Source organism: Stegostoma tigrinum, unplaced genomic scaffold (genome assembly GCF_030684315.1).
Source record: "Stegostoma tigrinum isolate sSteTig4 unplaced genomic scaffold, sSteTig4.hap1 scaffold_80, whole genome shotgun sequence".
NCBI classification, from domain to species: Eukaryota; Metazoa; Chordata; class Chondrichthyes; order Orectolobiformes; family Stegostomatidae; genus Stegostoma; species Stegostoma tigrinum.
In genome coordinates, this window is record NW_026728747.1 from 1132411 (window position 1) to 1146222 (window position 13812).

At 44.7% G+C, this 13812-nt stretch overlaps 1 long non-coding RNA gene across 8 annotated transcripts in view; it reads left to right on the forward strand.

Annotated features, from left to right (window-relative positions):
- LOC132209278 (uncharacterized) overlaps positions 1-13812 on the forward strand; it is a 372299-nt gene that overhangs the window by 327195 nt on the left and 31292 nt on the right. For 6 of the 8 annotated variants that reach the window (XR_009445357.1, XR_009445366.1, XR_009445360.1 and 3 more), the window contains 2 exons: positions 6604-6662; positions 12727-12812. This is a non-coding gene — a long non-coding RNA (uncharacterized LOC132209278). Of the gene's footprint in view, positions 1-6510; positions 6663-12726; positions 12813-13812 lie in introns of all 8 variants that reach the window. The other 2 variants (XR_009445368.1, XR_009445370.1) reach the window with 2 other exon arrangements.

Genomic DNA, 13812 nt, shown 5'->3' on the forward strand with positions numbered 1-13812 from the left:
AGGATCTGTTTTGAGACTACTGCTGTTGTCATTTTTATAAATGACTTGGATGCAGGCATTGGTGGATGGGTTAGTAAGTTTGCAGATGACACTAAAGACAATGGAGTGGTGGACATTGTGGAGGAATGTTGCAGGTTGCAGGGAGACTTGGATAAACTGCAAAATTGGGCCGAAAGGTGGCAAATGGAGATTAATACGGATAAATGTGAGGTGATTCACTTTGGGAGGAATAATAGGAAGGCAGGACACCGGGTCAACAGAAAGATTCTTGGTAGTGGAGATGAACAGAGGGATCTTGGTGTCCATGTACATAGGTTCCTGAAAACTGCCCCCCAGGTTGATAGTGCTGTTCAGAAGTCTGATGGTGTTTTAGGTTGCATTGGTAGAGGGATTGAGTTGCGGAGACGTGATGTCATTCTGCAACTCTACAAAACGCTAGTGCGGCCTCACTTTGAATATTGCATGGTCGCTCCATTACAGGAAGGATGTGGAATCGTTGCAACAGGTGCAGAGGAGATTTACCAGGATGTTGCCTGGTCTGGAGCGAAGGTCTTATGAAGAAAGGCTGAGGAACTTGGGTGTGTTCTCATTGGAGAGAAGGAGGCTGAGAGGGGATTTAGTAGAGACATACAAGATGGTCAGTGGATTAGATAGGGTGCACAGTGAGAGTCTTTTTCCGAGGATGATGACTTCAGCTGGTACAAGGGGGCACAGCTACACATTGAGGGGTGATGGATTTAAGACAGATGTCAGAGGCAAGTTCTTTCCTCAGAGAGTGGTACGGGGGTGGAATGCTCTGCCTGCCAATGTAGTTAACTCAGCCACATGAAGGGCATTTAAACAGCCCTTGGATAAGCATATGGATGCTGATGGGATAGTGTAGGGGAATGGGCTTAGATTAGTTCACAGGTCAGCGCAACATGGATGGCCAAAGGGCCTGTTCTGCGCTGTGTTGTTCCATGTACTATTACAGTTCACAGATCACATTTAACACTAAAATGAGTGGTAGAGTAAAGAGGATAATGAAAATCTGCAGATGGACACAAAGTTTAAATGAATGGACAAGGGTCTTGCAGATGGAGTGCAATGATGGTAAATGTGAGGCTGTCCATTTTGGTAGCAATTAGGGCAAAATGGAGTATTACTTAAATGGTGAAAAATTGTAGCATGCTGCTATGCAGAGGGAGCTGGGCAACCTTGTGTATGAATCACAGAACGTTTGCAGATGCAGCTGGTAATTGAGGCAACAAATGGAATAGTGTCCCTTATAGTTCGAGTGATGCAGTTTAAAAATCGGGAGGGGATGCTCCAGTTGTATAGGGTGCTGGTAAAGCTTGATGTAGAGTAGTTTGTACAGTTTTAGTCTCCTCACTTTAAAAAGGATGTGCTGGCACTGGAGGGGGTGCAAAGGAGCTTCACAAGAATGATTCCAGAATTGAAAATGTTGCTGTATGGGGAGAGATTGAGGAGACTAGGATTGCACTCACTGAAACTTCGAAGAATGAGGGGTGTTCTAATAGCAACTTTTAAAATGATGAAAGAAATAGATAGGAAAGAAACACGGAAGTTGTTTCCACTGATGGGTGAAATTACAACTGGGGGGCACAGCCTCAAAATAAGGGTGAACAGATTTAAGACTGAGTTGAGGATGAGCTGCTTCATCCAAAGGGTTGTGAATCTGTGGAATTCTCTGCTCAGTGAAACAGTTGAGGTTCCCTGATTGAATGTTTTAAAGGCCAAGACAGGTAGATCTTTGAACAGGAAAGGAATTGAGGGTTATGGTGAATGGCGGCTAAGTGGAGCTGAGTCCGCACAAAGATCAGCCATGACCTTATTGAATGGCAGAGTGAGCTGAAAGAGACAGATGACCTACTCCTGCTTTATTTCTTATGTCCGTATGTCCTTAGATTGCCATCCTTGTCATTCCTCCTTCCCTGGAATAGGCCAGTTCTGAATGCTGATCAGTAGGTCTTTAAATAACTCCCGCGTATCAAATGTCGACTTGTTCAATAAAAGCTCCTCCCAATGAATACTGCTCAGCTCCTACCTAATACTCCTTCCCCCAATTTAGTAGCTTCCCACAAGTTCCTGATTGTTCATAGCTATTTTAAAATGTAAGGAGAGGCGATCACCCCGTTTGAAGAAGCTCCTGGTTCAGTGTTTTTCCCCATGTGGGAGTCAGCTACAGGTTTTCTTGTTCCAAGATTGGGGAGGAAATAGCCCAGTGGTGGTATTGCTGGACTGTTAATTCAGAGACTGAGATAACATTCTGGGGACCTGTGTTCAAATCACAGCACAGCAGATGGTGGAATTTGAATTGAACATAAAAGAAAATCATGAATGAAGAATTTAATGATGACCATGAAATCATTGCCAAATGTCAGAAAAACCCAACTGCTTCACTGATGCCCTTTAGGAAAGCAAACTGCCATCCTTACGTGGTCTGGCCTACTTGTGACTGCAGACCCACAGCCATATGATTGACTCTGAACTGTCCCCTGGGCAACGAGGGATGGACAATAAACACTGCGTAGCTAGTGATGTCCTCCTCCCATTAACAAATAAATAAAATTGGATTCTACATCTTCTGATTGAAGATTGTTTCTTATTCTCACAGTAATTTCATCGCTTACAGTCAGTTTCCCTCCTGCCTGTCTTTTTTGAATGTCACGTAGCCCTGCACATTTACCTCCAGTGTTGATCTCCTTAGAACCATGTCTTTGTAATAGCTCTCAAATCATGCCCGTCAACCTGTATGTGTGCTCTTAATTTGTTGATTTTGTTCTGAATACAATGAGCACGCAAGCAAAGAGCCATTAATTTTGCTTTATAACTTTATTTGACCTCTTGACATTATTTACAGCTGTTTTCTGTTTCTACATGCTGTCTTTTCCAGTCCCATGCTGAGTATTGTTATCCCAATAGTTCTTTAATGTCAGTGTGTGTGTATTCCTGGGCGAATACGCTCATGTGGTCTACGGAGTTGTGGAGGTCGCAGTTCTAGGACAGCCATTTCATAGGCCTACGCTGCAGGTTAGAAGAAAAGACAATCTTTTGCTCTGAGCTCTGCAAACCAGGGCGATGTCAAAAAGGAAACAAGGTCAAAAGAATTTCAACAAGAATCTCAAAATTAACTGCTGAATTCATATCAGCATTACAGGGATCGCCCAACTTAGTGGCCACAACATCCCACTTTCTATTCTTCACAAACAATCCAAATTCTGAACTATCCGTATCCCTCTTAACTTTTATGTTTTTTGAGCTAATTTCTTGTGTCTAACTTGTGCATATTTGTGGTGCCTTATGACTTCTTGCGTTTAGCAATTGATAAACTCACTCTCTCTTGAATTGAGTAAAACCTAGGTTTATAGGATCCCCAGTGTGGAAACAGGCCATTCAGTTCCACAAGTCCACAGCAACCCTACAAAGAGCATCCCACCCAGACCCATCCCCATTCCCTACTCTATCCCTGTCAGCCTGCATTTCCAATGGCGAATATACCTAACCTACACGTATGTGGGCAATGTGGGTAATTCAGCATTCCCAATCCGCCTAACCTACATGTTTCTGGACTGGTCAAAACAATGATTCGATATGAATTAGTTAGAATGCAGCTGTTGACTGTCATCTTCCATCCCTGTGTTGGAGCGAGATTTAACATTCAAGATCAAAAATGAAACACTTGAACAAGATAGTTCAAATTGCGGTTGTTGACTTGCTCGCCGAGTTGGCTTGTTTTCATTCAGACGTTTCGTCACCATGATCAATGACATCATCACTAGAGCCTCCAACAAAACAATGTTACTCTACTCTGTCTGGAATTTATACTGTCCGGTCTGTTACCATGAGTACTGTCACTTCCGGTTTTGATCTATATGGGTTTGTATGTGGGGGCCCAATTGTATCTGCTTGTTGGTTGCATTATGGGTGGAGAATCACGCCTCTCATACAAAACTGGGACAAGGTAACCATAGTAGCCCAAGCCAAGCATAGACATGCAGAGGAATCCTAGAGGCATGGTTCTCAACCCATTCTACAGCCTCACATTCTTGGTCTCTTCTATTTGAATATGATCACTCAACCATATCCTTTATGACAAACAACAGAGTCTTACATCACAAAATCTTCAGACAGGACTGTCCAGACAGATCCACTTGAACTCATGATATCATCTTTTGCTGGAGGGTTTCCGAAATGTCTACATTCTTCCTCACCTGAGCATCCTTGCGTTCGTGGTTGACAGAGATCTCAGCCATGTCCAACCCATGTCCTACACTTTGGCCTCACCCCTGATGAGGTTCCCTGGTCCTCAATGACCAACCCATCAATATCCACATCGAGAAGAACATCAGCCACGATTTCTAACAAGATCCCACCACCAGGCATATATTCCCCTCCCCTCTCTTGTCAGCCTTCCGCAGGGACCATTCCATCGGGACACCTCGATCCACTCCTTATCCATTCCCAACAGCTCCCCATAACCCAACAGCACTTTCCATGCCACCACAGAAGGCATAACATCTGCCCATTTACTTCCTCCCGCTTCACTATCCAAGGCTTCCAGGGGAAGCAGCGATTTACCCACACTTCACTCAATCTAGTCTACTGTATTCACTGCTCTCAATATGGTCTCCCTCTGCATTGGGGAGACGAAACACAGACTGACCAACCGCTTGGCAGAACACCTTTTTTCTGGCCGTAAGAATGGCCCCAGGTTTCCAATTGCCTGTCACTTGAGCGCCCCATCATGATCCCTGTCCAAAATCTCTGTCTCAGGCTTGCTGCAGTGCTCCAGTGAGTGCAAGCTAACACCTCCGCTCGGTTCGCAGTAAACAGCAGCACCTCACAGTCGCGAACGGTTTTAGCTCCCCCTCCCATTCCTTAGACGACATGCCCATCATGGGCCTCCTGCAGTGCCACAATGATGCCACCCGAAGGGTGCAGGAACAGCAACTCATATTCCACTTGGGAACGCTGCAGCCCAATGGTATCGATGTGAACTTCACAAGCTTCAAAATCTCCCCTCCCGCCACTGCATCCCAAAACGAGCCCAGCTTGTCCCGCCTCCCTAACCTGTTCTTCCTCTCACCTATCCTCTCCTCCCACCTCACGCTGCACCTCCATTTCACACCAACTGACCTCATCCCGTCTCCTTGACCTGTCTGTCCTCCCTGGACTGACCTATCCTCTCCCGACCTTCCCACCTATACTCTCCTCTCCACCTATCTTCTTTTCTCTCCATCTTCGGTCCACCTCCCCCTCTCTCGCTATTTATTTCAGAACTCTCTCCCCCTCCCCCTTTTCTGATGAAAGGTCTCGGCCCAACATGTCAGCTTTTGTGCTCCTGAGATGCTGATTGGCCTGCTGTGTTCATCCAGCTTCACACTTTGTTATCTTGGATTCTCCAGCATCTGCAGTTCCCTTTGTCTCTGAATAAAGGAGAAGGTAGGTGAAGAGGAGACAGACAGGTTAAAGAGGCGGCGGATAGAGCCAGTAAAGATGAGTGTATGTGGGCAGTTAGGGAGGGGATCGGTCAGTCCAGGGAGGACGACCAGGCCAAGGGGGTGGAGCTGAGGCTGGTAGGTAGGAGATGGGGGTAGGGCTTGAGGTGGGAGAGTGGATAGGTGGGAGGAATGACAGGTTAGGGAGGTGGGGATGAGCTGCGCTGGTTTTGGGATGTAGGTGGGGAGGGGAAATTTTGAAGCTTGTGAAGTCCACACTGGTACAATTAGGCTGCAGGGTTCCCAAGCAAAATAAGTGGTACTGTTCCTGCAACCTTTGAGTGGCATTGTTGTGGCACTGCAGGAGGCCCAGGATGGGCAGATGGAATTATGGTGTTGAAGGTGGAGATGTGCTCAATAAGTAGGAGCTTGACGTAGATGCCCTTGTTATCTGGACGTTCCAGAGATGTGTGTAAAGCCAAGGAGAGGGCATCTGCCATGCATCTGCTGCATCAGTAGGTGAATTGCAGTGGATCAAGGTAATGTGGGAGGCTGGAGTTGATGTGGCCCATGACCAACCTCTCAAAGCACTTCATATTTATAAATATGGATGTCAGAGCCACTGGGCAGTAGTCATTGAGGCTTTTGAAAAAAATTGCTGACATTCAGTGCGGGGATCTTAAAGCATTAGCACGAACATCAGAAAATTGGAGAAGCCTCGAGCATATGAGCACAGGTAGCTGAGGGTAGGGAGGGCGTGAATTACAGAAATCAAAGAGGGCAAGATACAGAGAGAGAGAGAGAGAGAGAGAGAGAGACAGAGATCATAGTGAACAAATGATTGGCCTGGTAGGCAGTGGAAAATACATGATTTTCCATGGAACATGCAGATATCTTCGAAAAACAGGACATTGAGTTTTGGAAATTAGTGTTATAGTTGATTTGGAGTGAACCAAGTTACTGTTCAGTTTGGTTGTGGCTTTTGATGAAGGGATGGTCCAACTGAGATTGAAATTGGAGGAAGATTTCAGGATTTTTTCATGTTCTTGTCTTTCTGTTATGCCCCGAGGTAAAAAGCATTGGAGATGCTGTTAATTTTTTGCACGGCGAGCTGCAGAATATTAACCAGTCTCACACCATTGCCATCACCTTGCCCTTGCAGATGCGGATAAAGTTCTCCAAGCTGACAGAAATTGAAAGCACTCGCATCCTGTGACGATGGTAAGTTTACTTTCTTAAAAAAAAATGCTTGCAGCTTAATTGGCATAATAAAGAGCACAGGGGCTCTGGTTAACACTGCTGCCTCATGGCACCAACAACTTGGGTTCAATTCCGCCCTTAGGTCACTGTCTGTGTGGAGTTTGCACATTGTCCATGTGTCTGCATGGGTTTTCTCCGGGTGCTCGAGTTTCCTCCCACGGTGAAAAGATGTGCAAGTTAGGTGGATTGGCCATGCTAAATTTCCCAAGGTGTTCAGTGATGTGTAGGTTAGGTGAGTTATAGGTGGATGGGTCTGGGTGGGAAGCTTTGAGGGGCAGTGTGGACGTGTTGGGCTGACGGACCTGTTTCCACACTGTAAGGATTCCCTGAATCATGATTCTATCATTTTACTGAGCGCAAAGGTACAATATTAGCCGGTCATATTTGTCTCACCTCTTTACACATTGACAAGAAAGCTTTAATTTCAGTTTCTATGCATTTGCAACGTGTCTGCTGTCTCTAACCAGGCTGACTATATCTCCTTCTCTAATGCGCATCTCCTGTCCCCTAACACCAAGAGGTGACACTTGCTTTTCGTTTCGTACAATCAGTAAAACAATAGCCTCCATATTACAGCCAGCGGCTTCTCTTAATGCTCACACACGGTTCTTTTTTTCCTCCAGGTATTGACCACTCATCATTTCTTATTCCTCATCTCATCTCTCTCTCATGCTCTCTCTCTCTCTCATGCTCTCCCTCTCTCCCTCTCTCCCTCTCTCCCTCTCTCCCTCTCTCCCTCTCTCCCTCTCTCCCTCTCTCCCTCTCTCCCTCTCTCCCTCTCTCCCTCTCTCCCTCTCTCCCTCCCTCTCTCCCTGTCATCCCCCATCACTTGACTCACAGGCACAAACAGAAGAATGGAAGGCTGGTTTGCATAATGGACTATGCTGTGTTCACGACTCTGTAGTTTCTTATGACCTGAGGATGAGCTGTTGCCAAACCATGCCGTGATAGGTTGCTTTCTATGGTACATCAATAATTGTTGTCCTTGTGGACACACTGAATTGCCTTAGCCTCTTGGGGAAATAGAGACATTGGTGTGCTTTTTTGCCCATTGTGACGATCTGGGTGGACCAGGAGAGATCGTTGGTGATCAACACTCTCAACTATCTCCACCTCAGCAACATCTCTCTCACTGTCTGATGCAGGCGTGCTCACACTCACATTCTGTCGCCCATTCTGTCTGTCTGTCTGTCTCTCTCTCCCTCATTGCCCATCTCTCTCGCTCTGTCTGTCGCGCGCTCGCTCTCTCCAATTCTGCCTGGAAGAAGAAAGGCAAGAGCCATAATAAATAGGGATTGTTCAGCTAGAGGAACCATGCTGTGATATGCATCCAGATAGGATGCTTTCTCTGGTACATCAATGAAAGTTGTCCTTGTGGACACACCAAACTGCCTTAGCCCCCTGGCAAGTAGAGACAAATGGTGTGCTTTTTTGCTCATTGCAACGATCTGGGTGGACCAGATTTTTCACAGTCGTACCTGTGACTCCATTGTGGCATATTAACCAGGTCAACAATGTCATTAAGGGGATCCTGAAGGAGGAGGACCGTAAGACACAGCTCGATGTACACATTGGTAAGATGAGTGATTTGGTTTGGGGTAACGCTTGCACCAAGCGTTCTGAGAGCTAGGCAGTGGATTAAATAGCAGGACCTGTAAAGTTGTAATCTCTGGATTATTCCTGGTGCCACATGCTGAGAAGGCAAGAAAAAGGGGAAGAAAACAGATGAATGCTTGGCTCAAGTGTTTGTGTTTGGGGAGGGATTTAGACTCCTGGATCTGAAGGAGAATTTGTGAGGATGGTATGTCCTCTACAAGTGGGCTGGTCTGCAGCTGAAGCAGAAAGGAACCAAAATCCTTGCACAAGGGTTTGCTAATGTTGTGAGGAATTTAAGCTATCGGCCTTGCAAGCAGTGGGCAATTGAAGAGCAGGGAATTCACTGAGGGGTGAGAAGCTAATAAAATAATAATTATATTCTGGGATTTCAACTGCACAACATTAATTGAGATTAGATAAAAGTTTGACTTGGGAAATAATTCTTTAAATACATTTGATAGATTATTTTACATGAACATGGAGATGAGCTTGTAAGGGACAGTGCAATGCTGGACCTATTTCTGGGACACAAAGCCAGTGTTCCTTTGGCCCTCGATGTTGCGCCGACCTGTGAACTAATCTTAACCCATCCCCCAACACTATCCCATCATCATCCATATGCTTATCCAAGGACTGTTTAAATGCCCCCAATGTGGCTGAGTGAACTACATCAGCAGGCAGGGCGATCCTTACCGCTCTCTGACTAAAGAACCTGCCTTTGACATCTATCTCAAATCTATTATCCCTCAATGCGTAGCTCTGCCCCCTCAGACAAGCTGATGCCATCATCCTCAGAAAAAGGCTCTCACTGTCCACACTATCTAGTCCACTGATCATCTTGTATGTCTCTATTAAATCCCCTCTGAACCTCCTCTCCAATGAGAACAGACCTAAGACCCTCAGCCTTTCTTCCTCACGGTTCTTCACGGTTACAAATGTTAGTGCTGGAGAATGACGTGTATAATGCGCACAATATGAACATCATCCAGTTAATGTCAAGGAATAAACGGCCAGATGTTGAATAAAATTTTGTGACCGTCAATCTCGTAGAGTCATACAGCATAGAAACACCATATCTATGCCTACCAACAAACACCAAACTGCACTAATCTCATTTATCTACACTTGGTCCAGAGCCTACTTTGACCTAGCATTTTAAATGCTCATCCCAGATGCTTTTTAAATGTTGAGAATACCTGCCTCTACTGCCCTCTCAGGCAGCGTGCTCCATACGTCTACCAGTTTTGACATGAAAAAGCTTTTCCTCAGACTTCCTCACCTTAAACTTGTGCCATCTGGTTTCATCCTCACCTTAACCTTGTGCCATCTGGTCTTAGACACATGTGCCCTGGGGAAAGGATTCTCACAATGTATTCTGCCTGTGCCTGTCATAATTTTCTATGCCTCAATCAGATCAGAGGAATTGAGTATAAGAGCAAAGTGGTCCTTCTGCAGCTGTACAGGGCCCTGGTGAGACCACACCTGGAATACTGTGTGCAGTTTTAGTCTCCCAATTTGAGGAATGACATTCTTGCTATTGAGGGAGTGCAGCGTAGGTTCACAAGGTCAATTCCCGGAATGGCGGGACTATCATATGTTGAAAGATTGGAGCGACTGGGCTTGTGTCCTCTCGAGTTTAGAAGGATGAGAGGGGATCTGATTTAGACGGATAGGATTATGAATGGATTGGACACTGTGGAGGCAGGAAGCATTTTTCTGCTGATGGGTGAGTCCAAGAGGGAGAGAGAAAACAGGAAATTGTAGACCGGTTAGACTGATGTCAGTAGTGGGAACGATGCTGGAGTGAATTATAAAAGATGAAATTACAACTCATTTGGATAGCCGTGACAGGATAGGTCAGAGTCAGCATGGATTTACAAAGGGGAAATTGTGCTTGACGAATCTTCTGGAATTTTTTGAGTATGTAACTATGAATATAGACAAGGGAGAACCAGTGGATGTAGTGAACCTGGACTTTAAGAAAGCCTTTGATAAAGTCCCACATTGGAGACTAGTGAGCAAAGTCAGGGCACATGTTATTGGGGGCAAAATACTGACTTGGATTATAAATTGGCTGGCTGACAGGAAACAAAGAGTCGTGATGAACGGGTCCCTTTCGGAATGGCAGGCAGTGGCCAGTGGGGTACCACAAGGTTCGGTGCTGGGACCACAGCTGTTTACAATATCCATTAATGATAGAGATGAAGGCATTAAAAGTAATCTTAGCAAATTTTCCAATGACACAAAGCTGGGTGGCAGTGTGAAATGTGAGGAGGATGTTATGAGAATACAGGATGACTTGGATTGGCTTGGTGAGTGGACGGATGGCTGACAGATGCAGTTTAATGTTAATAAATGTGTGGTTATCCACTTTTTTGGTAGCAAGAACAGGAAGGCAGATTACTATCTCAATGGAGTCAAGTTGGTAAAGGGGAAGTACAATGTGATCTTGGTGTTCTTGTACATTAGTCAATGAAAGCAAGCATGCAGGTACAGCAGACAGTGAAGAAAGCCAATGGCATGCTGGCCTTCATAACAAGAGGAATTGAGTATAGGAGCAAAGACGTCCTTCTGCAGCTGTACAGGGACCTAGCTTAGAAGGATGAGAGGGGGTCTGATTGAGATGCAGAAGATTATTAAAGGATTGGACACTCTGGAGGCAGGAAGCATGTTTCCGCTGATGGGTGAGTCCAGAACCAGAGGTTCTGTTTAAAAATAAGGGGTAGGCCATTTAGAACAGAGTTGAGGAAAACCTTCTTCACTCAGAGAGTGGTGGATATATGGAATGCTCAGCCCCAGAAGGCTGTGGAGGCCAAGTCTCTGGATCGTTTCAAGAAAAAGATGGATCGATCTCTTCAAGATAGTGGAATCAAGGGTTATGGGGATAAGGCAGGGACAGGATACGGTTTGTGGATGATCAGTCATGATTATAATGAATGGTGGTGCTGGCTTGAAGGGCCGAATGGCCTACTCCTGCACCTGTTGTCTGTTGTAAAAGTTAATTGTAGAAGAATGATTAAGATGGTCCCATATATATGGTGTTGGCAGCTGGTTCACATTGGGAAAACAACATGGTTGATCTTGATTCTACTCCTACTTGTTACACAGAAGCCTCTTCGAGCAACAATTCTTGAATGCCACAATGATGCCACCCGAAGGTTGCAGGAACAGCAACTCATATTCAGCTTGGGAACCCTGCAGCCCAATGGTATCAATGTGGACTTCACCAGCTTCAAAATCTCCCCTTCCCCCACCGCATCCTAAAACCAGCCCAGTTCGTCCCCTCCCCCCACTGCACCACACAACCAGCCCAGCTCTTCCGCTCCACCCACTGCATCCCAAAACCAGTCCAACCTGTCTCTGCCTCCCTAACCTGTTCTTCCTCTCACCCATCCCTTCCTCCCACCCCAAGCTGCACCTCCATCTCCTACCTACTAACCTCATGCCACCTCCTTGACCTGCCCGTCTTCCCTGGACTGACCTATCCCCTCCCTACCTCCCCACCTATACTCTCCTCTCCACAAACTATCTTCTTTTCTCTCCATCTTCGGTCCGCCTCCCCGTCTCTCCCTATTTATTCCAGAACCCTCACCCCATCCCCCTCTCTGATGAAGGGTCTAGGCCCAAAACGTCAGCTTTTGTGCTCCTGAGATGCTGCTGGGCCTGCTGTGTTCATCCAGCCTCACATTTTATTATTCTTGAATGTTGATGGGACGTTGAAATGCAGGTAGATTATCGTGATCACTTGTTGAAAATGGATAGCAGCTAGTAGTTCTCTTTCGTCTCAACTAGTGACCAGTAGGCAACGGTCAAACAGTACCTAACCCAGAGATCACAAGCTCCTCTGAGACATGATGTTAGTTGAGTCTCATGAATAACTACCTGCAGATGGACTATCTGCAGATAAAGCATGGTATTAAATCTCACATATACTGCTCTCAACCGTTTTAATCGAAGTATTTATCACTCGTTGCATAGAAACAGATCACAAAACTGAAATGGCATATGCACAAATACCAGCGTAGAAGTTCTTTACAGTAGCATTTTGTTTAAAGTTGTATTTGTAAAATAAAAGGGTGAAATATTAACTTTCACAAATCATATTAACATGCTGTAGAAATCTGTGGAAGTGAGAAATTTGTTTTTTGATTCAATACATGTCTGACAAATGACAATTCAAAGAGATCTTTGTTTCAGCTGGAGTGGGTTGTGGAGTCAACCTCATCAGGGGCATTTAAGTGACTATTTGACAGGCATATGGGTGATAATACAAGATAGGGGTGGAGGTTAGATAGACCTGAGGTTTAGGGTAAAAGTTCAGCACAGCATCATGGGCTGAAGGGCCTGTACTGTTCTATGTTCTATGTATCTTATGCTGTATTCAAATAAGTAAAGTCAGTCAGTGACATTCTGTAACTTCCTTTTCCAGGGGTAGGAGTGGAAGAATCAGAGTGTTTCTTTGAAAATTGGCTTGATGTGTCTGTCCAAGGGTCATCTGGAGGAAAAAATACAAGTGTAAGTACTAAATCTATCATTGCTGATACACATGTAAACTGTAGATTTAACTGTACGTAAACTTTGTTTAACAAACTAGCCCACTCAATAAACTGACAAAAATTACACACCAGATGTTTACTGTATTCTCATCATCTCTGTGATGTCTGGTGAGGGTGCAAGTGAGAAGGCTCCCTGCCAGTAAGTTTGAGTTAAGGCGAAGTTGCATCATTACTGAAGTTATTTATGCTGTAAATGAAGGAGAACAGTAATGTGTATATCCCATGCATTATGTTCCTGTTATTGAGTGTGTGTTTTTTGTGTGTGTGGACCTATTGATCAACTGGAATTTTTGATTATTCAGCCCATTCCTGGTACCACGGGTACTGTTTAACAAAAGGTTTGCTGTCTTAGTATATTTCTCTATTTAGTCACTGCCACTATTAATGTTAAGTTATAGCGTGGTCTTTGCAGAATCTGCACAGTGCATTCCTGCTGGATAAATGATGCACTACATCTGTCTGATGCCATTGCTTCTCAACGACACCATCTTAGCAGCTGTTTTTGTTACCAATAATGTTTTCATCATTAGAATACTTGGAAAATATTCAGAAGTGCTGTATGACTCTACTGCTCACTTGCAGCAGTGATAACACTTAATGTGAGGTCATGTTTTTCCCCATTTGATGTTCTATTGTCAACAATGTATCTCACAACTAATGGGCATATTTCATTGAAACCTGGTCTGTACAGGTATGGTCCAAGGAAGAACTGATTAGTTTTTGACAGATCTAGATTTATTTCTCTATTTTTTAAAAACATCAGTTAAAATTTGTTGTATAGGCAAATGATCATCTTTCTAGAATATTGTTGATTGATTTAGAATGTTGTGGATTGTGACAGCCCTGATAGTAGAATTTTTCATAACTATCAAAATATGAGCAGAATTTTCAGAGCAGATTATCAAATTGGCCTGAAGCTTTCTCAGTGAGATGGAAGCTTTTAATAAAAGGATTTATTT